The sequence below is a fragment of the Pteropus medius genome, unplaced genomic scaffold (genome assembly GCF_902729225.1).
Source record: "Pteropus medius unplaced genomic scaffold, Ma_sr-lr_union100, whole genome shotgun sequence".
In the NCBI taxonomy this organism is placed as follows: domain Eukaryota; kingdom Metazoa; phylum Chordata; class Mammalia; order Chiroptera; family Pteropodidae; genus Pteropus; species Pteropus medius.
In genome coordinates, this window is record NW_024356249.1 from 4,101,145 (window position 1) to 4,120,742 (window position 19,598).

Here is a 19,598-nt window from a genome sequence, read left to right on the forward strand (position 1 = left end):
ATTTTTTCCCTAATTTTCTTGCATTTCCTATTTATATGAAGTATCTCGATCACTGTGTCGCTCTACAGAGATTTTCAACGGAATTAATTTGGGAGACTGAACTAATCTCTGAAAAAGAAATGGACTAGTTACAGTTACTTTTTTGAATACTTTTTTCTGTATTGTGAATTGCGTGGAAATGTACAGAATAAAAATTAAGAAATATAATTAGTTTCCTTTCTTCTGTTCCTGGCTGCTAGATATAGTCAATGTGAATACTGTGCTTAATGGTGGTTAAATTGGATTTTCAGAATGAGGAGGGAAGCAAAGAGTTGGCTGTTAAGGAAGGCAGAAACTAAAAGGGATCCCCAATAATGCAGAATTTTTTTTAAAAAAAGACTTCTGCTTTCAAGATGGACTAACGGAGGCCAGATTTACCCTCCCACCTAAATAAAAAACATTTATATATAGTAAAACAATAATTGTTATGACACTGGACCTCAGGCGAAAACAGTAATCTCTGAGAGATGGAAATCAAATAAGATCAGCCCTATGATTTACTCCATTACACAGACTTCAGAGAGATTCCAGGCAGTGGGACAGCGAGGGGAAATCGAGGCAGAATTTGGCAGATTTTCTTGAGATGGAGCAGAGAGTTTGGGAGAGCAAGGCAGCCAGAGCTCTCAGAGAAGAGTATCAGAGAGAAAAGAACTTCACAGAGAAATAACCCGGCAGAGCTGCACAGAACCCTCCAAAGTATTCAATAAAATGCTCCCCAGTGTGTGCGTGTGAGGACAGTAACTGAGACTGGAGAATGGAACCATCCAACATGCTTAGAAGGAACAAGGACGAGCTCACATGAGGCTGGAGATAATGCCTGTCGCCACCAGCCACGCTGCACCCTTACCGTCTACCCACAGCTTGCTTTTGTTAATAAAACATGGCAATCTTCACTGTGGCCGCTCTGGTCCCATCCCCTCCCCGTCTCCGGTCACAGAGGCGGTCGCCATAACGGTTTTGTGTGGATCTTTGTACATCCCCGTCTTTGCTCCCATTCTCCACTTCTTGGCTTCCATTAACCGTTTTCCTTGGCACAGACGTAAACATTTTATCTTGTACCAATATTAAAAGGCTCTATGTGGCGTCAATTTTTTTGACTCTAGCGAAGAACGCGGCGTTTGATTGGCGTGGCATGTTAATGTGAACCCCAGAGGCAAAGAATATGCTATGATTACATTTTTCTTTCTTGAAACTTTTCAAGGCTATGACCCTGATGCCAATGAAACACAATGTCCCTGTAATCCATATCAAATAATTTATCTTTTCTTACATTTTTTGCATTGCTCTGCTTTATATTTGGACTCTGACACAGTTTTTATGAATTTCTTTCTCTTGGTGTTGGCTATCTTTCTCTGTTCTTGCTGAAGGATGAAACACAAACACACACACATAACTTTTTCAAAGTGTGACTAGAATCCTCTAGCTCCCTGATCATTTTTGGAATCCATTTCATTCTTTATCCTGAAGGCATTCTTCTCAAGTCCACTGGCTTCCTGTCCTAATTGTGATGAATTGTTTGCTAGGCATGCTGAGCAACCTTCGTCTTAAGATTTTCTTTTTTGGACTTTCCCATTCGTCTAATCACTTCTCAACTCACACATTCCTTAGTTTCTTGATTTGCTGGAGTATAGCCACAAATCACTTATTAAAACTATGCCCTAGGGAAATAAATTCTCTGAGTTCTTGCATGTCTGGAAATGTCTATGTTATCCTTTACTTAGAGTTTGTCTTTGGAATTTTGGTTCCAACATTTTTTTTTTTTCGTTAGAAATCCAGAAAATCTTAATAATGCAAACCAAGTCTCGTGCGCTTTGTAAAAAGTAGAAGTTCGTTCACAAATAGATTAAAATCACAGAGTCACATCTTACAGTAGCAAAACGACTCTAGAAATCATGTGGAACAGTATTGTTTTGCAGAGGAGAAATCCGTGGCTCAGAGATGAAAACATTTCCCGAGACTGTGCAACTAACTAGTGACAGGGAGATGTCGCCAAAGCTCGGGGACTCCTCATCTGCAAATTATATCAGTGCCATATTCAAATGCTTCAGATTCCACTTGAAAGCACTAGTAGGATGAACAAATATATATATATATTTGTGCTGGAAAAGAAGAACACGCCGGATTCCAGCCCCAGCTCTGCCCCTGAGTTGTAAGTAAAACTCTCTTGTTTTCCTCGAGCCCAAGTTTCCTCATCCATCAGACAAGACCGTATGACAAACAGTCTCCAGTCTCTTCTCTCAAGTGGTGGGATTCTCCGAAGGGGTTTTTTTTTTTAAATAGAAAACTCATGATGTAGATGAAAAGAAGCCTCAAAATGATCTCCATTCAAGGACTTCACTTTGGGAAAGTTCGCTAAAGCCATCCCCCAAGTATGTCGTTTGAGAAATCTTTGCCATTTATAACTGATCAGCGTTTTTTAAATGCAAGATATCTTTTAAATAAGATATCTAGCTTCAACCCTCACAGCCTTTTGTAGGCTTCAACCCTCGAGAACTTTATGTGTGGTTATTTTCAGAGATTAATACATTGAGCCATAGGTTGCTAGGTCCATGACTCTACAGGCTATCACTTCAAAGGCATAAAGATAATTAGTTCAGTTTCATACAGATAAAAAGGACCAGAACAGACACAGAGCACAGATGCTGAAACATGGTTACGTGTTACATCTACATGGAGGATATGGTAATGACGACGAGAAAAAAAATGTTTCTTCGCTGATCAATCTAATTAGGTCTTAAGATGTCATTTCCCCTTGGCATCTTCTGGATCAGCGTGGACAGCCGTGAGTTTGGCACCTATTTTACTGGTTACAAACGGGGTGAACTTGGTCACGTAACACTCTTTTCTCTTCCTGAATCTCAGTTTTCTCATCAGAAATATAGAAAACACCACCAACCACATGGAGTTCAATGAGATATTGGCTGGAAAAAATACTTAGAATAATGCCTAGCATGTAGCACCTTATTCCTGAGAATATGCTGGGGCTAATTACATTGATATAAGTGGTTATTGTATTTCTAGCATCGCTTTCTGCACTGTGGCAAGTGACCGGCTAAGGGAGAGGGGCCTCTATGCTCATACCTTGGATAACTTAGTCATTTTACTTAATTCTTTTTGTAATGACATTGAAGTCCTAACCTAAAGTTTGCCTCAAACCATTTTTATTCCCTCTAATTTGTAAAAATGTCTTCAAAAATTAAACATATAAAAACTTTGTCGGTGATAAATGAAGTACAATTCTGAAAACTTAGATTGAGAGAAAATATGTGAAATAAATATACCTAAGTTGAATGAAAAAAAAAAAAAAACCAGCTTGACCTAAATCTGGTTTCATATTATGTCAGTCTGGGTATTGCTGATTTAAGAAGAAATCACTGTGCTGTCCTTTCAGAAATGCATGTATGCATGACATATCTTAACAATTTAGGTTTAAAATCTTTGGGTAGTCTTCTTATCTGAACTTTGCCTGTTTTAAAAATACCTTCATTCTTCCGAGAATCACCAGATTCCCAAACTTAGATGGTATAGACCCAAACTCTTGAAGATTCCTTTTCTATGTTACAACCTCTGACAATATTTAAGTTGTACCGATATTCTTTACGTACTCCGATATTCCACAAGATTCAGTTTCAGTTCGTGTCTAGTCCCATTACTAGAAGTCTCTTTAAATTCCCTCTATCCATCACTTTTCCTCTCAGCTCTGCAATCGTTTGGCCTGGCTTTTCTGAATTTAGCTTTCTTTTTTTATATATATATATACTTCCAGAGAAAGGAAAATGCTTCTTCAGCCCAAACCTAAGGTTTGCAATGAAGACCATGATATATTCACATAAATTAAGGCCTTTTCATTGTCACTGATGATGGGTATGAAATATCGCATACGAGCCGTTTTCAATTACTTGTATAGAAAAATCAATGGCGGCAGTTTGTGCTGGCTCAGTGAGCTGCTGGCTCATTGCAGGAAGAGGTTACAGCTGCTCTGTCTGCCAACGACACACTTATTCCGCTGATAGAGGCAATCAGGAGTGGGATTCTCAACTCTGGTAGCGGTAGCCTCTGGCAAAAAGTGCGTACTTAATCACCGAACGTGAAAATGGCCGTTCAAGTTGTCAAGAAAAGGGTGATATTGAAAGAATGGAATTTTCTCGCTCTAACCCTAACCCAGGACATATTTCCCAGTCTATTTATCTTGTCGAGAAAGAAGTAGAGAGTGAAGGTTGGATGAGCAACAAACACTAAATACCATCCGTGTGGTAGGATAACAAGCTAGTCATTTGATTTAATAGGTCCACTCAAGAAATGAATCTTTTAGAGATTTATTAGTTCTGTTGTAATTTTATTTTCAAAGAATAAAAGATAGACCTTAGGAGCCTGCGTCAGAAGCAGTTGTAGTATGCTCACTGGTATAAATTGCTGGAACCAGAAATCCCATATTTGTGTCTCCGGTTGACTGTTATTTTCTGGACCCGATTATTTTAATAAGTTGCTTACTCATGGGGTTCAAGAAGGAGCCAGTATACAACACACTGCCTTACTGCTCAAGTTTTAATCCAATTGAGAAATTAAAAATAAAAATAAAACAGGACAAACCAAGTGGAACCCAAAATATTGCCTTTATTAGTGATAAATCTGATTTGGAAGTGTGGCTCGTGTGGAAGGACAAGTGGGCTTCCTATTACTGGCTTCTAGAATGACACAGCCCACAGGATAGCATTCTTTGTGGTTCCTTCAAATCTTCCCACCCTTAAAGTGGAAAAGAAATAGGAATTGGAACAATTGGGCTTTAGAGAATTCATCAACAAGAGATACATGGTTGTCTGGACAGGAAAAATTTATCTTCTTTAAGTATATGTCACTCCCTTTAATAATATTTGGCCACACTACACATCTTTTGCATCACTGTTAGAGACAAAATATTTAGAAAAATGAGACATTAGAATGACTTAATGGAAATATATCTATGCTCTTAGTATTTTCCTATTCTAAACATTATATTAGAAAAAGTACTTTTAATTTTACCTTCTCCTTCTCAAGACAGAGAAACAAATATGTAAATATCTCAAAAATACGTTGCCAACTTCAGTGTACACAAATTAATTATCGATATGGTTTATAAGGTGAGATCAATCAAAAACTCTAAAGGAAGAGCCTGAAATAGAAAATAAAAGGTATAAAGGAAAAAAAACCCATAACTTTAAAAACTGTTGGCACAGTTAGAAGTGATCTGATGAAAATAAAGAATAAAATATCTATTTTCCCACTGCAACAGCATTTTATTAAGCCCGTGGCAGTTAAAATAGGAAATAAAAAATGTTGCTCAAACAGTACAGATGAAGGACCTGAAATTCAACAGGTAAACAACAAAAGCCCACATAGGTGCAAGTAACTATGTTCGGTCTTTTGGGAAGAGGTCACGTAATTACAATTTGTTTGTCATATTGAAGGGAAAGCGATCTGCCTGTGTTCTATAATAGTTGTAGCACATGTGTTTGTTCGTTACTCCATAGCCTTCTGCAACCTCCATCTCCTTTGCTTCCTATTACACAGGCTGAAAAAATCCTACCCTCGATTTACTCAATCTTCTTTCCAGGTAAGGTGACACATGTAAGAAGGAGTCTTCTGGGAGCCTTTGGAAGGATTTATTCTTTCTCTGTGAGAAAGAGGTACTAAAGGAGAAACCCTCTGCCATCACTATCCCCTAAGACATTGTCATCTTATAGACCATAAGCTATAGGACATCGAGATGGTAGAGACACCAAAAAGCCTCAAAGTTTTCGAGACACTGAATTAATGTCAGCAACCAATTATTTCCGGAAGTCTTGTTATGTGAGACATTCTTAGTCTGGTTTTCCCTTATTTAAAGCTGAAAGCATTTCTCACTATTCCTAAAGATGGTAGCCACACTTAGGACAAACTTCTATCTTCTCATCTGAATTTCTTCATGGTTTTTCTCTAACAAGTTACAGCTTCACGAGGTAAGTAATCATAATGATTAATTTCCCACACATCAAGATGTTATAGTTTGTGGCAAAAGTGTAATGAAATACTTGGGCAGTGATGACTAGAAAAGAGCCGAGTAATTCTGGGTCAGGCCTGGCTCAAACCCCAACTTGACCAACTCTAGCTGTGTGATCTCATCTGAAAAATAGGATAATGGATCATTGACCTCATAGGGTTGTTGTGAGAATCACATGTGATATTTGTCAATTGCTTATACCAAAATTAATTCATATTCTTGAATTAATTTGCAAAATAAATGCTTAGTTTTATTGTCTCTTCTTGATATCAATGTGCAGTTTTCCAGTCTTTCAGGAAACCTTTATTCTGTATTTAGTTTTCAAATATACTTGTTTTTCTTTCTGACAAAATACCCATTGGTACCAGTGCTTTTTCTAAGCGCTTATTCCAAGTCTTTAGATGCGATTCACAAACCAACCATGGCATTCTTCTTACCGGCTTCTCCCTCCCTCATCTAACTAGGATGAACCAAAACTGGTATAGCATAAGGGAAGTTGGGAGAGAAGGGTATAAGAAAGGGGTGTAAAATGAACCGAAAACAGGTACCCGGCCCTATACATGCAAAAATAATACCAGAGAAATATCAACTAGCTGGGGGAGGGGAATGGAGCAGAAATTAAGGTAGCTCACTAACCCTCTCACATATACACACAGAAAGACAAAAACAAAACAAAACAAGAAAAAAAAGCCTCACAAACATGCACAAAATAAAACAAGACAAAAATCAAACAGAATTTAAGACATTGAAATTATAGGCTTTGGGCAATAGCAGAAATCACAAGTTTACTAAATATTCATTAGAGTAATTGTTTAACTGGATAAGAGATGGACATTGGCCTGGGAAATAGGGGTGGGGGGTTTGGGTGGGAAAAAAGACTTAGTTAAGCTACTAATTTTGTCACTTAAGTATTGGATAACCACATGTTTATTTAAACAAAGACATGACTTCTCTTTTCTGCAGTCACCGTGATACAAGGAATTGCCAAAATATGGTTACCGCCAAGTGGAGGAGAAATGAATTAGTCGTTAGCTGTTTCTCCTCTTCACTTTAGACATAGAAGCATCCAAAAATGAATTAAACACTTCTTTTAAAAGGGCAAACTCTAGTTTGGAAAGATTTTTATTACAGGGTTGATAGCTTCTTACACAAATTGATTTCGGGAAGCATTATATATGGACTAATTAAAGCAAGTGGCCCATAGTTTTGGATCATCCTTTGAAAATACATAAAAGGTGAATTTAAAATTGTTCATTTGTGCCATGACTCCTTCTAAATCTTGCTTAAACCATATGTTCCGCACTTGAACAAAATCTCACAGAAAACTCCAAATTCAGCGTTTCTAAGGGTGGGCGAAAGTCTAGCTGTCCAAACCTGTTTGCTGTCTCAAAAATTAGCACCATCATCTGCCAATCATCAGCTGCTTCTTAACGTACCTTTCTCTCTAATCTGTTGTTTTTCCAACACAATTGATGGTTTACTTATTCAACCACCATGATTTCCCACCTGAATTAGCTCAACTGTTATTCATGTTTCACTTTGACTATTTTTACTCTGTCTACTCAATGCAGCCGGAGTGAGACCTTTAAAATGGAAATCTGATATGTGGTACTCTATGGCTTAAAACATATCGAGGAATGCCTATAACAACAAAATAAAGTCTGACTGACTTAAGAATGTTCCAAGGTGATCCATAGATTGGACCCATGTTCATCTCTTGAGATTTGTCCCCCACAATTTTTTTCTAAGCATGCTAGGCAATAAAAAAAAAAAAAAAAAAAAAAAAGGCAAACCTATAAAAAGCGGTCAATTGTACTGTTTCAGTTTTGGTTACTCTATCACGCATATACAGAGATATATAAAGGGATATTATGCATGTATTGGCTTTTTCCTTCAACCTAACCTTTTATTTTCTTGTCTAGATGTCTACTAAAATTTGTACTAGTGTCAATCTAAAACGTCAGCCCGTTAAATTAGCTAGATAACATGAGTGCTAGGAATTTAACTTCTTAACAATTACTATTCATTTACAGTTTGAAAGAATGCAAAATCTGAAAAACATATACCGGAATACATTATGACCAAATTTGGAAATGAGAACAGGTTGTGATTAAATGAGGTATTCACAATTCTTTCAGTTTTCAATATCCTAGGCCTCACTTTGCATACTAGGTATGTATTACAGTCAACCAAATTCTTGAGAACTTAAGTCTTTTTCCCCCGCCAAACCATCCGAAATGAAAATGAACGAGTGGCCAATTGCGCATGCTCTGGTTTCAGGAGGCTAAGGCCTCAGTACGCACGGAACGTGAGTGGACGCTGGGGCCGCTACTCAGAAGCAGCTGATTGGGGCACTCGATTCCCACTAAATAATTCAGAATCTCTAATGGAAACCAGATCCAGTGTTCCCCCAGTGGAGACACAGCAATTCTGGGTTACCCAATATCCAGCTAGCTACTCAAGAGCTTTAGAGAACAACAATAAAAGGTAAAAAATATTTTAATGGCCCTCATATTCTCTTGGGTGCTATTTTGGCACGAGGTTCCCAACTTCCTGACAGCTGCTGCCATTGTGAAGAGACAAGAGGGAGTGAGAGAAAATAAAATCAATATTTAAATCTGAAACAGCCAGAAACTTCAGTGAGGGGTGCCAGTACTAACTGGTTTGTGTATGTGTTTGGCCTTTCAAAAGACCCCAGTCTTAAGAGGAGAGAAGGCATTCTAAGTAAACAACTCATTAGGAATCACACAGCAAGGTTTAGCGAGCTCACGACAAACACATTTAATTTAAGAAAGGATATTCATGTGAGACTTTTGTCTAGAAATTTCAATAATAGAATGAACTGTTGCATAAAGTAATATGTTTCTCTCTCTCTCTCTCTCTCTCTCTCTCTCTCTCTCTCTCTCTCTCTCTCTCTCGACTGGAAGAGAATATTGATTTCTTGGCCACTAGCCCCACCCTTTCTCACTATAAGCATCGAGATGAATGAGTTTGTGTCTCCAAAAGCATTAAGCAGTCTTCAAGAGAGTACTGCTTTATAAATTTAAAAAAAGCTTTATTATTATTGGGTAGAAATGTTAGAGAGAAAGTTGGAGCTTTTATCAAAGGCTGTTGGTGCCCTGACATTTGCTGTCAGCTCTGAAAAGGTGTCTGTGAAACTCATTGTATCCAATGCTGGTTGGCGTTGGGCCCAGCATACAGTGGGATTTCTGGCCAATGGCCCCGTACAGTGGGATGGCTGGCGCCTAGCCCAAGGATTAGAGAGCTTTCATTTCTTTGTCTCATTGATATTAGTCACAGAATCTCCCTTTTCATGCACAACCCAAACCCGTGTGGGGGGCGGGGGGGGGGCTGAGGCAGAAGCAGAAATTGCTTCAAACTCTGAGCTCTTAGACCCCGAGAGTAAGAGGAAAATTTCCATTTCCAACTCAGTTATCCAACGTCTGTATCCATTTTGTTATGCCCATTTAACAGGAAATGGATCGTCTGGTACATCCTTGAAAGGAAAATTGCTTTATAGATATAAGATACTGCATGTTAACCTTGGACAAACAAGGTGCTCAGTATCTTAAGACTTCTTTTGCTTTCTCTCTCTGCCTTTTCCTGTCTCTCTCTCTCACTCTAGTGAACTAATGACTATTCTAAAATTTCATCTCAAGGACCAATTTTGGTAAACAAAATTTGTGGACACATTTCCTTCAGTCTTTAGGGGTGTGTGTGTGCGTGTGCGTGCGTGTGTACTCTTTGCTGAACGGCCATATGTAATATATCATTTGTTGACAGATTTCCTTTGATTTCTTCCTTTGCATGTACGTGCATAATTGTGTGTCTATGTGCAGGTGTGTGCTGTATGCTTTGCAGACTCCATCTATAAGACTATGTCCTCCAGCCACGTTCTACTTGAGTCTTGGAAGATGTTCTGCTGAGCTCCATAGAATAAACTTTAATCTCAAATAATAATATAATAATCTTATCTAAAATATTCATGGCCAGTGGAAACTGAAAGACGTTTCCAAAATAAAACTAGAACCATGAATTACTAACTAGAAACCGATCTTAAAATAAACCACAGAGCCCCAACATCTCAAAACAAAATGACTCAGACTCACATCTCTCTGCCTGACTCTCCTAAAAGAATCTTCTGATACAAGAAAGGAAATAAGAAAGTCTTAAGGTGGGTCTAAATTGAGTACATGTGCATCATGGAGCTTCTTTTTATTATATTACAGAACTGCCATTAGTGAGAAATTAGTTAATCTCAGATATAAAATATGTACACTTTCTGGAAAGAGCTGAGTGGCAGAGAGATTGAGGTTGAGAGAGAGAGAGAGAGAATGCTTAGATAACACATAAAGGCCTCTGTGAAAAAGTTGTCACTGTCCTCATTATCGAATTAAATTTCTGCTTCCTCAGCTTTGAAGTCGAAATTATGTATATCCTTGTAGGGTTCCTGATGCGTATCAAATGAGAAATTATACGCAAAAGACTTTGTAAAATTTACATGATTCAAAGGAAGTAGTGTTTCTATAGCACTTGAATATGATAATATTTAAAGAGAAGATTAAAAGAAAGATGAATTTTGTTCCTGTTAATACACGTTAGGTAAGGGTTTCCAAATTCCTGAAATTATAATAAAATGTCAGTACAGAAAATATCAAGACCCTATGAAGCATAAAGGAGCATGCTGTGTACAGAGGCCATGAGGGGAGCTCCCTGGCTACCACAGACATAATTTCTCAGAGCCTGTAAGGAATTAAGTGCAGTATTAAACACCAAATTTTAGATGATGCCTTTCAAGTAAATTTTACCAGATTTAATTTTTTTTTTTTTTACCGCAACCAAAAGTTGAGATTCTTGAATGAAAGACCGACGAGATAAGGTCTTAATAGATTTTTTTTCTTTTTAGTCTGTCTCCATTCATTATATATGTGCCAGTTTAATCTTCCTAAACATTACTTGCATCATGCCTGTCTGTTTCAGAATCCCCAATGTCTCTGTACTGTCTACAGTAAGGGTAAATTTAAAATCTGCCACAAAATGAACCTTCCTCCAGCTCAGGTTTGCTCTCAGATCTGGCCCTCTGCTTCAACCAGAATTGTCTACAAACCATACCCAGAGTTGTTCCTGGACTCCGTAGCCTTCCTCAGCTGGAATAATTGCTAGCTCTGACTTCACTCATCATGTTTTTGAAAATCCATTCCTCAAAACTCAGTATAAAACCTTACACTTCTTCTTCCTATTAAAAGCATTAGATGTTTTAAAAAATTTTCCTGACCTTTACGTTTGTGTTTTACCCTCTGAACTGAGGACCCTTCATTATCAACTCGTATGCATGTGTCAGTACTCTAATGCTACATGGGTAATCTCTTTGAGGACAAGGAGCACATCTTTACATGTGGCTTTGTCTTTGTGTATTTTTGGCCCCAGGGCTGCTTCACATGAGTTTGTCCTGAAGCGGAATCTGAGGGGTGACTAATCAGGCACCTACACACTGCAGACATCCTTGAGTGACTATCAACTGAATATCTATTAATAATAGGAGTTAGCAATCTATTTTGGGAAATGAGCCAAGAATAATTGATTTCTTAAAATAAAGCAGTTTATTTTCGAAAGTGCTAGGATACAGCTTTTCTTTAAAGGAATATATGTTTAAAGGATTTCGTACTTCACAGTATACATTTCTTTTCACATAGATCTAGTCTCAATTTAATGCAGTGTCTGGCCCAGAATTTAATGTAATGATTTTAAAGTTTCTTCGTTGATTTAATGATTGATAATATCGTGTTTATTAATTACCAAGCAGTGTTCTAAACATGTTAAAAGCCTAATTTTCTTAGCAAATTTCTGAGGCAGGCATTGTTATTATCTGTACTTTTCAAATGTTAAACCAAGGCACAGAGGGGTTAAGTAATTTACCAAAGGTCACACAGCCAGTAAGCGAAAGACCTGGGCTTTGAAACCAGGCAATGGGACAGAAGTTAATGCTGTCAACACTATACCATGCTATCTCTTTATTTTATTTTATAAACAACTTTATTGTAGTATATCTAAGATTTTTAATTATATATGATCAAATGCACCCAGTTTAAGCATACAGTTGAAAGATTTTTGACAAGTGTTTATTTCCATGTAACCATTACATCAGTAGAACATTCGGTGGTTCTATCAACCTCTTCCCAACCTCAACTGGCATTCGCAGGTATGCCAAAAACTGATCTGATTTTGGTTGATGTGGATTAAGTCTACTTTTTCTAGAATTTCATCTAATGGAATCATGCAGAATGTACTTATAAGTGTCTAGCTTGTTTTGCTCAGTGTAATGTTTTTGAAGTTAGTCTATGAGGTTGCATGTTTCAGTAGTTTATTCTTTTGTGGCCGAATAGTTTCTCATTAAATAAATCTGCCAGATTTTATAAACACATCCATCAATTGATGGATATCCAGTTTGGGGCTATTATGAATAAAGATGTCAGACATTTAGGTACAAACTTTTGCATGGAAATACATATTTTAGTTAACCTGAGTTAATACCTAAGAGTAAAAAGTCTAAATCATATGGTAGATGTGCATTTAATTTATGAGAAGCTGCCAAATGGTTTTCCAAGTGGATGCAATCTATCATATTTCCACCAACACTTGGGATTGTCAGTCTTTTTAGTTTTAGCTTTTTGAGTAGGTAAGCAGTAGTATCTCATTGGGGTGTCAGTTTGCATTTCTTTGAAGGGGCAAATGATATTTATCATTTTTTTCATATGCTTCTTTACATTTACATATTTTCTTTTGTAAAGTGTCTGTCGAGGTCTTTTGGCGATTTTTTTTGTTGTTAGGTTGAGTGACTTCTGGTTATTTAGTTATTATGGACTCTTTAATAACCTGCATCACAATTTTTGTCAGACGTGGAATTTTGAGAATATTTATTTGCATTCTCAGGATTGCTTTCTTGTTACTTTTAATGAAGGATCTCAAACAGCAAAATTTTAATGTTGACAAAGTCCAGTTTATCGATGTTTGAATAAAAGTTTGTGTTATTTATGTCCTATCTAAGAAATCTTTGCCTACTGAAAGATAACAAAGATTTTCTCTTTCTATTTTTCTAGAAATTTAATAGCATTTGCTTTTCCATTTGGGTCTATGAGCCATTTTGAGTTCATTTTTCTCTTCATTTTTAATTTGCTGAGACTCGTTATCATGAATGGGTGTTGAATTTTATCAAAGTTTCTTTCTTTCCACATGGATATCCAGTTCTTTCAAGACCATTTGTTGGAGACACTATCTTTTCCCCATTGAAATATGTTCGAATCTATCTGTGAATTAATAGTTTCGATCTTCATTGACCTGTAAGTCTATCTTTATGTCGATATTGCACAATAATCTTGATTCTTTTTACTTTACAGTAGGACCTGATCCGAACAGTGAGAATCCTCCAACTTTGCTCTTTCTTTTAAAAATGGTTTGCCTATTTGAGATACTTTGCACTGCTGTAGAAATTTTGGTATCAGTTTCTTAATTTCTATAAAAGAGCCTATTAGAATTTGGATTGGATTGCATCGAATCTATAGATAAATATGGAGAGAATTTACAGCCTAATAATCTTAAATTTTCCACTTGATGAATGTAATGAATCTCCCATTTCTTTAGGTATTCTATAACTTCCATCAGAAATCTTTGGTGTTTTTCAGTATGTAAGCCTTCAACATATTTTGTTAAGTTTATTCCACAAGTAATTCATAAGTTTGATATATACTTTTTAATATTTCATTATCAAATCATTCATTGCATAAAATCAATTTTTATAGTTTGAACCTGTATCTAGCTAAAGACACTTATTAGTAGAAGCTTTTCTTTGCATTCCTGTCAATTTTCTATGTACATACTTATTCATATGAAAATAAAGACAATTGTACATCTTCCCTCCATTATTTTAATTTCTTTTTCTGGCCTTATTTTACTGCCTAAGATCTCCAGTACAATATTGAATAAAATAGATAAGAGTGCTCATTCTTGCCTCTTTCCTAATCTTTGAGAGAAAACATTCACTTTCACTCTTAAGTATCACGTTAGCTGGAGGCTTTCTGCAGATATGTCTTATCAGAATAAGTATATTCATTTATATTTTTAATTTGCTGAGACTTGTTATCATGGGTGTTGAATTTTTCAAATATTTTCCTATATATTTAATGTGTTCCTTTTGTGCCTCTAATTAATCTGTTAATATGGCGAATGACATCCTTTGTTTTTATGTGTAAAATCAACTTGCAATAGAGGAATAAACAGCCAAAGTAATTTTCGAAATTATATTTTTTATACATCGCTGGCGTTGGTTTGATGATATATGTTAAGCACTTCTGTGCCTATGCTCATGAGGGGTGTTGGGTCTGTGGATTTCATTTTCTTGTCATGCTCTGATGATCAAACTCTTTTAGGTACTTCGGGCCTGGTTTCCTGGATGAGTCTGGGTGAGGCTATCGTCAAGGCTTGCCTCTCAGCTTTGCCAACCTTGATTCTAGCAGTTCTGGACAAAAAAGACAAGATGGAGGGGTTTAGGTCAAGCTACTCAGATTCTTAGGAGAATGACTGATAACGTGCCAATTTATAAAATCTCAGGGAGAAATTGTAACATGCAATGTCTGTTGCTTCCCAAATTCTTTCTACCTCTTTCCTTTGCTGGTGCCGTCTGTGTGGCTATGTGACTAAGAAAGGCGACCAGGAATGGTGACCTTATTCTCCAGTGGGATTTGGGCCTTGTTTCCTTTAAGCCAAATATGCCTGAAGCTCTTTGAAACCATATTGAAGAGCATTGCTTCACACGCTGAGATGCAGAGTCAAAAGATGGAAAGACCTGGGTCCTCGAAGACTCAAAAACATCGACTCTACCAACCTGTTTAATTGTGAGATAAATTCCTCAATTATTTAAGCTGTTCTTAGTTGCATTTTCTGTGTTTTTGTAATAATAGATATAAGATAATTGTGACAAACGTTACCAAAGAGAGAAGTTTTATAATCCATCACAGCAATCAAAAAAAAAAAAGAAAAGATACAAGTTATTATTTTTTTAATTACGTTTGAACTATTTCAGAGAAAGGAAGAGCAATGTATTAACGGGACTTCCATCGAACTGTGTGGGCTGGATGAATCATCTTTTTGCATTCCTAGGATATTGAGGATCTCGGAGTGGTCATCAAGAATCTAAACACCCTGCCAAGTAGGCAACCCGAGAGACATGCTGACAAAGTTTTCGTCTGATTCCTTCACATTTTTAAATTTCATGCTCATCTCACTTCTCCTTGGATTTGTCACTGCAAAATTAGCAACCTCATTTTCAAAACACCCTTAGGCCATGTTATAATTTCTGTGATTTCAAATCATCTTGCATTAGTTATATTTTAGCCTGGTAACCCTCATGCAGGGGGCTCGTTAATTATACCTGGAGCGGCTGGGGCCTGGCAGAAAAGGGGAAGCTTAGCATAAAGCTGAGAAACTGCTGACAGGAGCTTTGGAGGTCAGAGAAAGTATGAAAGGGCAAATTTGGAGTTAGTTGTTTTTCACAAGAAACAGGGACAAGGGGAGGAAGTTGAGACGGGATTACTGCGGCCTCCTAACTAAAATCTCTGCTTCCACTTTTGCTCTTCTGTGGTCTAGTCAACACAGCAGAGAGACTCTATTAAAGCAGAATCAGGTTCTGTCACTCAGAATAAAAGTGGAATTCCTTATAGTGAAGAAAGGCCATGCAAGATCAGGCCAGTTACATCCCAGGCCTTGAGGCCCATCTCCACCCACCAAGCTCCTGCCATAGTGGCCCCCTCGCTGGTCTTCTAACACATGGGCACAATCCCACCATAGAGTCTTCGCATTTGCTGACCTGCTGACCCCTTCGACTGGAGGTTCTTCTCTCACATATTTACATACTAATCCAGCAACCTCAACACTTTAAGTCTTCATTCACCTTTCTCCCCAGGAAGTCTTTTCTGCTCCAAACTGGCACTTTATCTTCCTTCATTGCCTTATTTTTCCCATGATGCTTTTCACGTCTTTTAAAATTTTAACGAATGAGTTAATTAATTTCATTTTCTTGTTTACTTATGCAACCAAAATTGTGAACTATATGAGAGTAAGGATTTTCATCTGGTTTTGTTAAAAAAACTTAACCGCTCAAAGAATGTTGGCTAAATGAATGAAATGCCTTGAAATCATAAACCAGCAGACCCATGACTCTGCGGTAAGATAAAGTTTGGATTTGAGGTTGAACTTCTCAGTGTGCATTAGAAATTATCTTCTACTTAAACTTTGGTGTACATGCTGGGTTGAATTAAATTTTGATTAATCTCAACCTCGCAGATTTTTATTTCTTAAAAAGCCTCTCTTTAACTTTCCTTTATATTTTTAAAATGCAATGATTAATAATGTTAGTAAGGGTTTCTCAGTCTCAGCTCTGTTAACATTTCAGGCCAAATAATTTTTTTTGTTGGGAGATGGGCTGTTTTGTTGGGGGGATGGGCTGTTTTGATGGGCTGTCCTGTGCTAGTAACCCCCTCCCCAAGATCTGACAGCCAAAAAAACATCTCCAGTCATTGTCAAATGTTCTCTGGATGGAAAAATTGCTCCTGGTTGAGAAGCACTGATGTAAATAATTTTCATATATTCCTATTCGAATAAAGGGTTATATTTTTCATAGAACACATGTGATGGATTGGAAATCATGTGCATCTCATGCTTACTTTATCAACCGTATAGATAAGCACTGTAATAACTAGTAGCAACATGTTACATCTGTAGATGTTAAGATAAAGTTTAGGAAGAAATAGAAAATAGATAACCCCTTGTTTAATGGCCCAGGAACCCTATCACTACGGACTGATGGTGGATGTTGTGAAGTTTCTTACAGTAAAGGGCCTGGGGAAAATAATAATTATTATTATAGCATGCATTCCTTCATAATTTATACAGGTAAAATCAGATGAAAACAATACTTTGCTTTATTGGGTAAATAAAACCACAAAAGGGAAATAGGCATCCTGGAGTCTGTGTGTAGAAGGAAGACAGTTCTTTATTCATTTGTTTCATTTGAGGGTGGCAGGTGGCATGCGTATGGAGAGTTTGGTTATGGGGATAGATTGGAGGTGTGTAAGTGGAATTCTGATGCCTCTTTAAAAAAAATGATTGGTTAATTGATTGATTGATTAAAAGCCCTACTTATAGAGATACTTCTTTGTCTCCAACAGGCACCTCCATGGGACATTTGTCCACGTAGCAGTTAATATAAGGGCCCGGAGTTGCTAAGAACTACTTATGCCATAAACAAAGCTTCCGATTTGAGGATTTAGGTATCGTTCTAAGTAAATGTAAAGTTTAAGAATTATATAAGGCACTTAATAAAAAATATATAAAATTGAATCGAAGGGATGTGACCTCAGATCTATGTGGAAAGGAAGTATACTTTGCAGTCACTTTGGGGGTGGACACCATCAAACGATAAGCTGAAAGGAAGTAAAAAGCATAAGATGAGGATCAGGAAAAAGAACTGATAAGTGGCAGAGAATCTCCAAATGTTACTTTTTGACAACGTTTGGGTAAATTTGTTTTATACTTAATCATTTTACACAGTACTTTGACCTCATCTGTGTCATAAATATTCATTTGTGTGTTACTCAAACAATCTTAGCTATATTAACTTAATATCTTTCCTCATTTGAACAAAATAGAAATTCCAGAAAGCCAAGAAGCCCAGCCTCAGAGTTTTACAAACTTCCGAGTTTGAACTACAACTGATGAATCCCCTAAATTCTTGGGTGTCAAAGGCATGTCACCAAATAGGCCACTAAAGGCACGAAGGAAGCCAAAAAAGGAAAGAGCCCCCTAAAGGAAAATGGCATTTAATTGGGAACTTTCAGACATCTGTCACTCTTTGTGACAGGCGCAAAAAAAGTCCTTCGCACATCCTGCGATGTGCAGGCGGGGCAGGACTGACAGCTGAAGTTCACCGTAGCTGTGTGCAGGGAGGGCCATGGCGGATGGGGAGGGTGGAGAGGCTAATTTTGCAGATCGTGCTTCTACACTCTGAATATCACTTTCAAAAAATTGTCCGGGGCCAACTTGTAACCCAGAATGCCATCCACCGTCCACTAAAGATGTCCCACTTGATAAACCAGGGTATGCACCCACCTATGGAACGGGTCATGCAGAAAGTTGTGAAAAGAAAGATCGTGTGGGTCTCTCCGCTACAAACAAAGCCATGTTCCATCCCTGGCCTCTCGGTTCCCATCGGTGTGCTTGCTCCTGCGGGGAGAGCCTGCCCCTGGAGAATTCTGCTTTGACTAAGCTTCCCAATCAGCTCGCGAGGGAAAGGCGCGCTCCCTCCCTCGGCCGGCCTGCGTCCTCGCCCCGCCGGCTCCGCACGGCCCTCCCATTCTCTCCACTTCCCTTCCGTTCCCTCCCTGTCGGGGCGGAATTAAGTCCAAGGCAGGATCAGGTTCCCCGCCTTCCAGTCCGAAAATCCCGCCAAGGGAGCCGCAGAGCAGAGAAAAAACCCCGAAGTGGAGCCAGGGGAAGAAAGAGACCAGTGAGTCACCGGCCGGGAGGGGAGGGAGCCGCCGCCGCGCCGCCTGCAGCCGCGATCCGGCACCTGGACGCCGAGCTGCAAACCTCGCCCCTTTCAACAAAGGCAGCCGGCGCGCACACTGCACGTTTGCAACTCCAAGTAAGTGGAAAGGGGCGCGCGGTTCTCCAAGGTGTGTGCAAGCGAGTTTCCTTCGCCTCCTGCCACTTTTCCGGACGTCAGCAGATGATGGTGGCTGGAGTCGGGGAGAGAGGCTGCCTAGGAGGCTTTCCTCGTAGGGGCTGCTTTGCAAAACCGATTTGCTCCTGAGGCAAACTGAGGCAGATTTGGGGAGGTGGGTAGTCAGGAGAGTCGGGGCGCCCTGAGATGAGTGGAAGGCATGCATTTGTGATGTCGTGCATGCATTTGGGCAGTGTTCCTGCTACCAGCTGGGGGCCATTGCAGGAGCTTCGCTCTTCGTAAAACCTGCCTGAGTAGGTGTGTCTGTGGCTGGGGAGGGAAGAGAGAGAAACTGAGGCACCTGAGCCAGCAGGCCGCCTGTCCCCGTCTTTCTCTGCTTCTCTGGTCACCCCAGGGCTTGCTGGATCATAACTCTTAGCTGGCATTTCTAGTCGCGACGTGGGTGCTGGGTCCTCCAAGCGCCAGCTGACACTGAGCATCTTTCACGGAGCATCTAACACGCTCTGTCCTGCCTGCGGGCCCAGGGATGGTTCTAGAAACGCTTAAGGCCAAAGTTTAAAAGACACATCTTTAACCCCATCTCTCATTTGAATGCTGGTTTGAATACCTGCCCTGTAGGCAAGCATTTGAGCTTTGTATTTCACGCACATAAAGCTCGGGTATTTTTGTTACAGATTTGCCAGATCTCTTTTCTAATCGATGTTTCTAATAAGTTAACAAAATATTTTTTAACGCGAGGAATGTCTTCAACTCCTTCTATAGTTAACACACAGAACGTAAAACTTCCTCTCTGCCTCTCACACACACACA

At 38.6% G+C, this 19,598-nt stretch overlaps 1 protein-coding gene and 1 long non-coding RNA gene across 3 annotated transcripts in view; one reads left to right on the top strand and one right to left on the bottom strand.

The window, feature by feature from the left end:
* Nucleotides 1–14,335: 14,335 nt before the first annotated feature.
* On the bottom strand, nt 14,336–18,390 carry LOC120601239 (uncharacterized). Its single transcript, XR_005652406.1, has 2 exons — nt 18,215–18,390; nt 14,336–14,567 (listed from the first exon to the last, which is right to left on the bottom strand). It is a non-coding gene; the product is annotated as an uncharacterized LOC120601239 (long non-coding RNA).
* Nucleotides 18,362–19,598, top strand: part of PTN (pleiotrophin) — a 91,964-nt gene continuing 90,727 nt past the window's right edge. Inside the window, exon 1 of one of the 2 annotated variants that reach the window (XM_039861035.1) lies at nt 18,362–18,749. The gene's annotated coding sequence lies outside the window, so the exon portion shown is untranslated. The remainder of the gene's footprint in view (nt 18,750–19,598) is intronic. The other variant, XM_039861037.1, reaches the window with a different exon arrangement.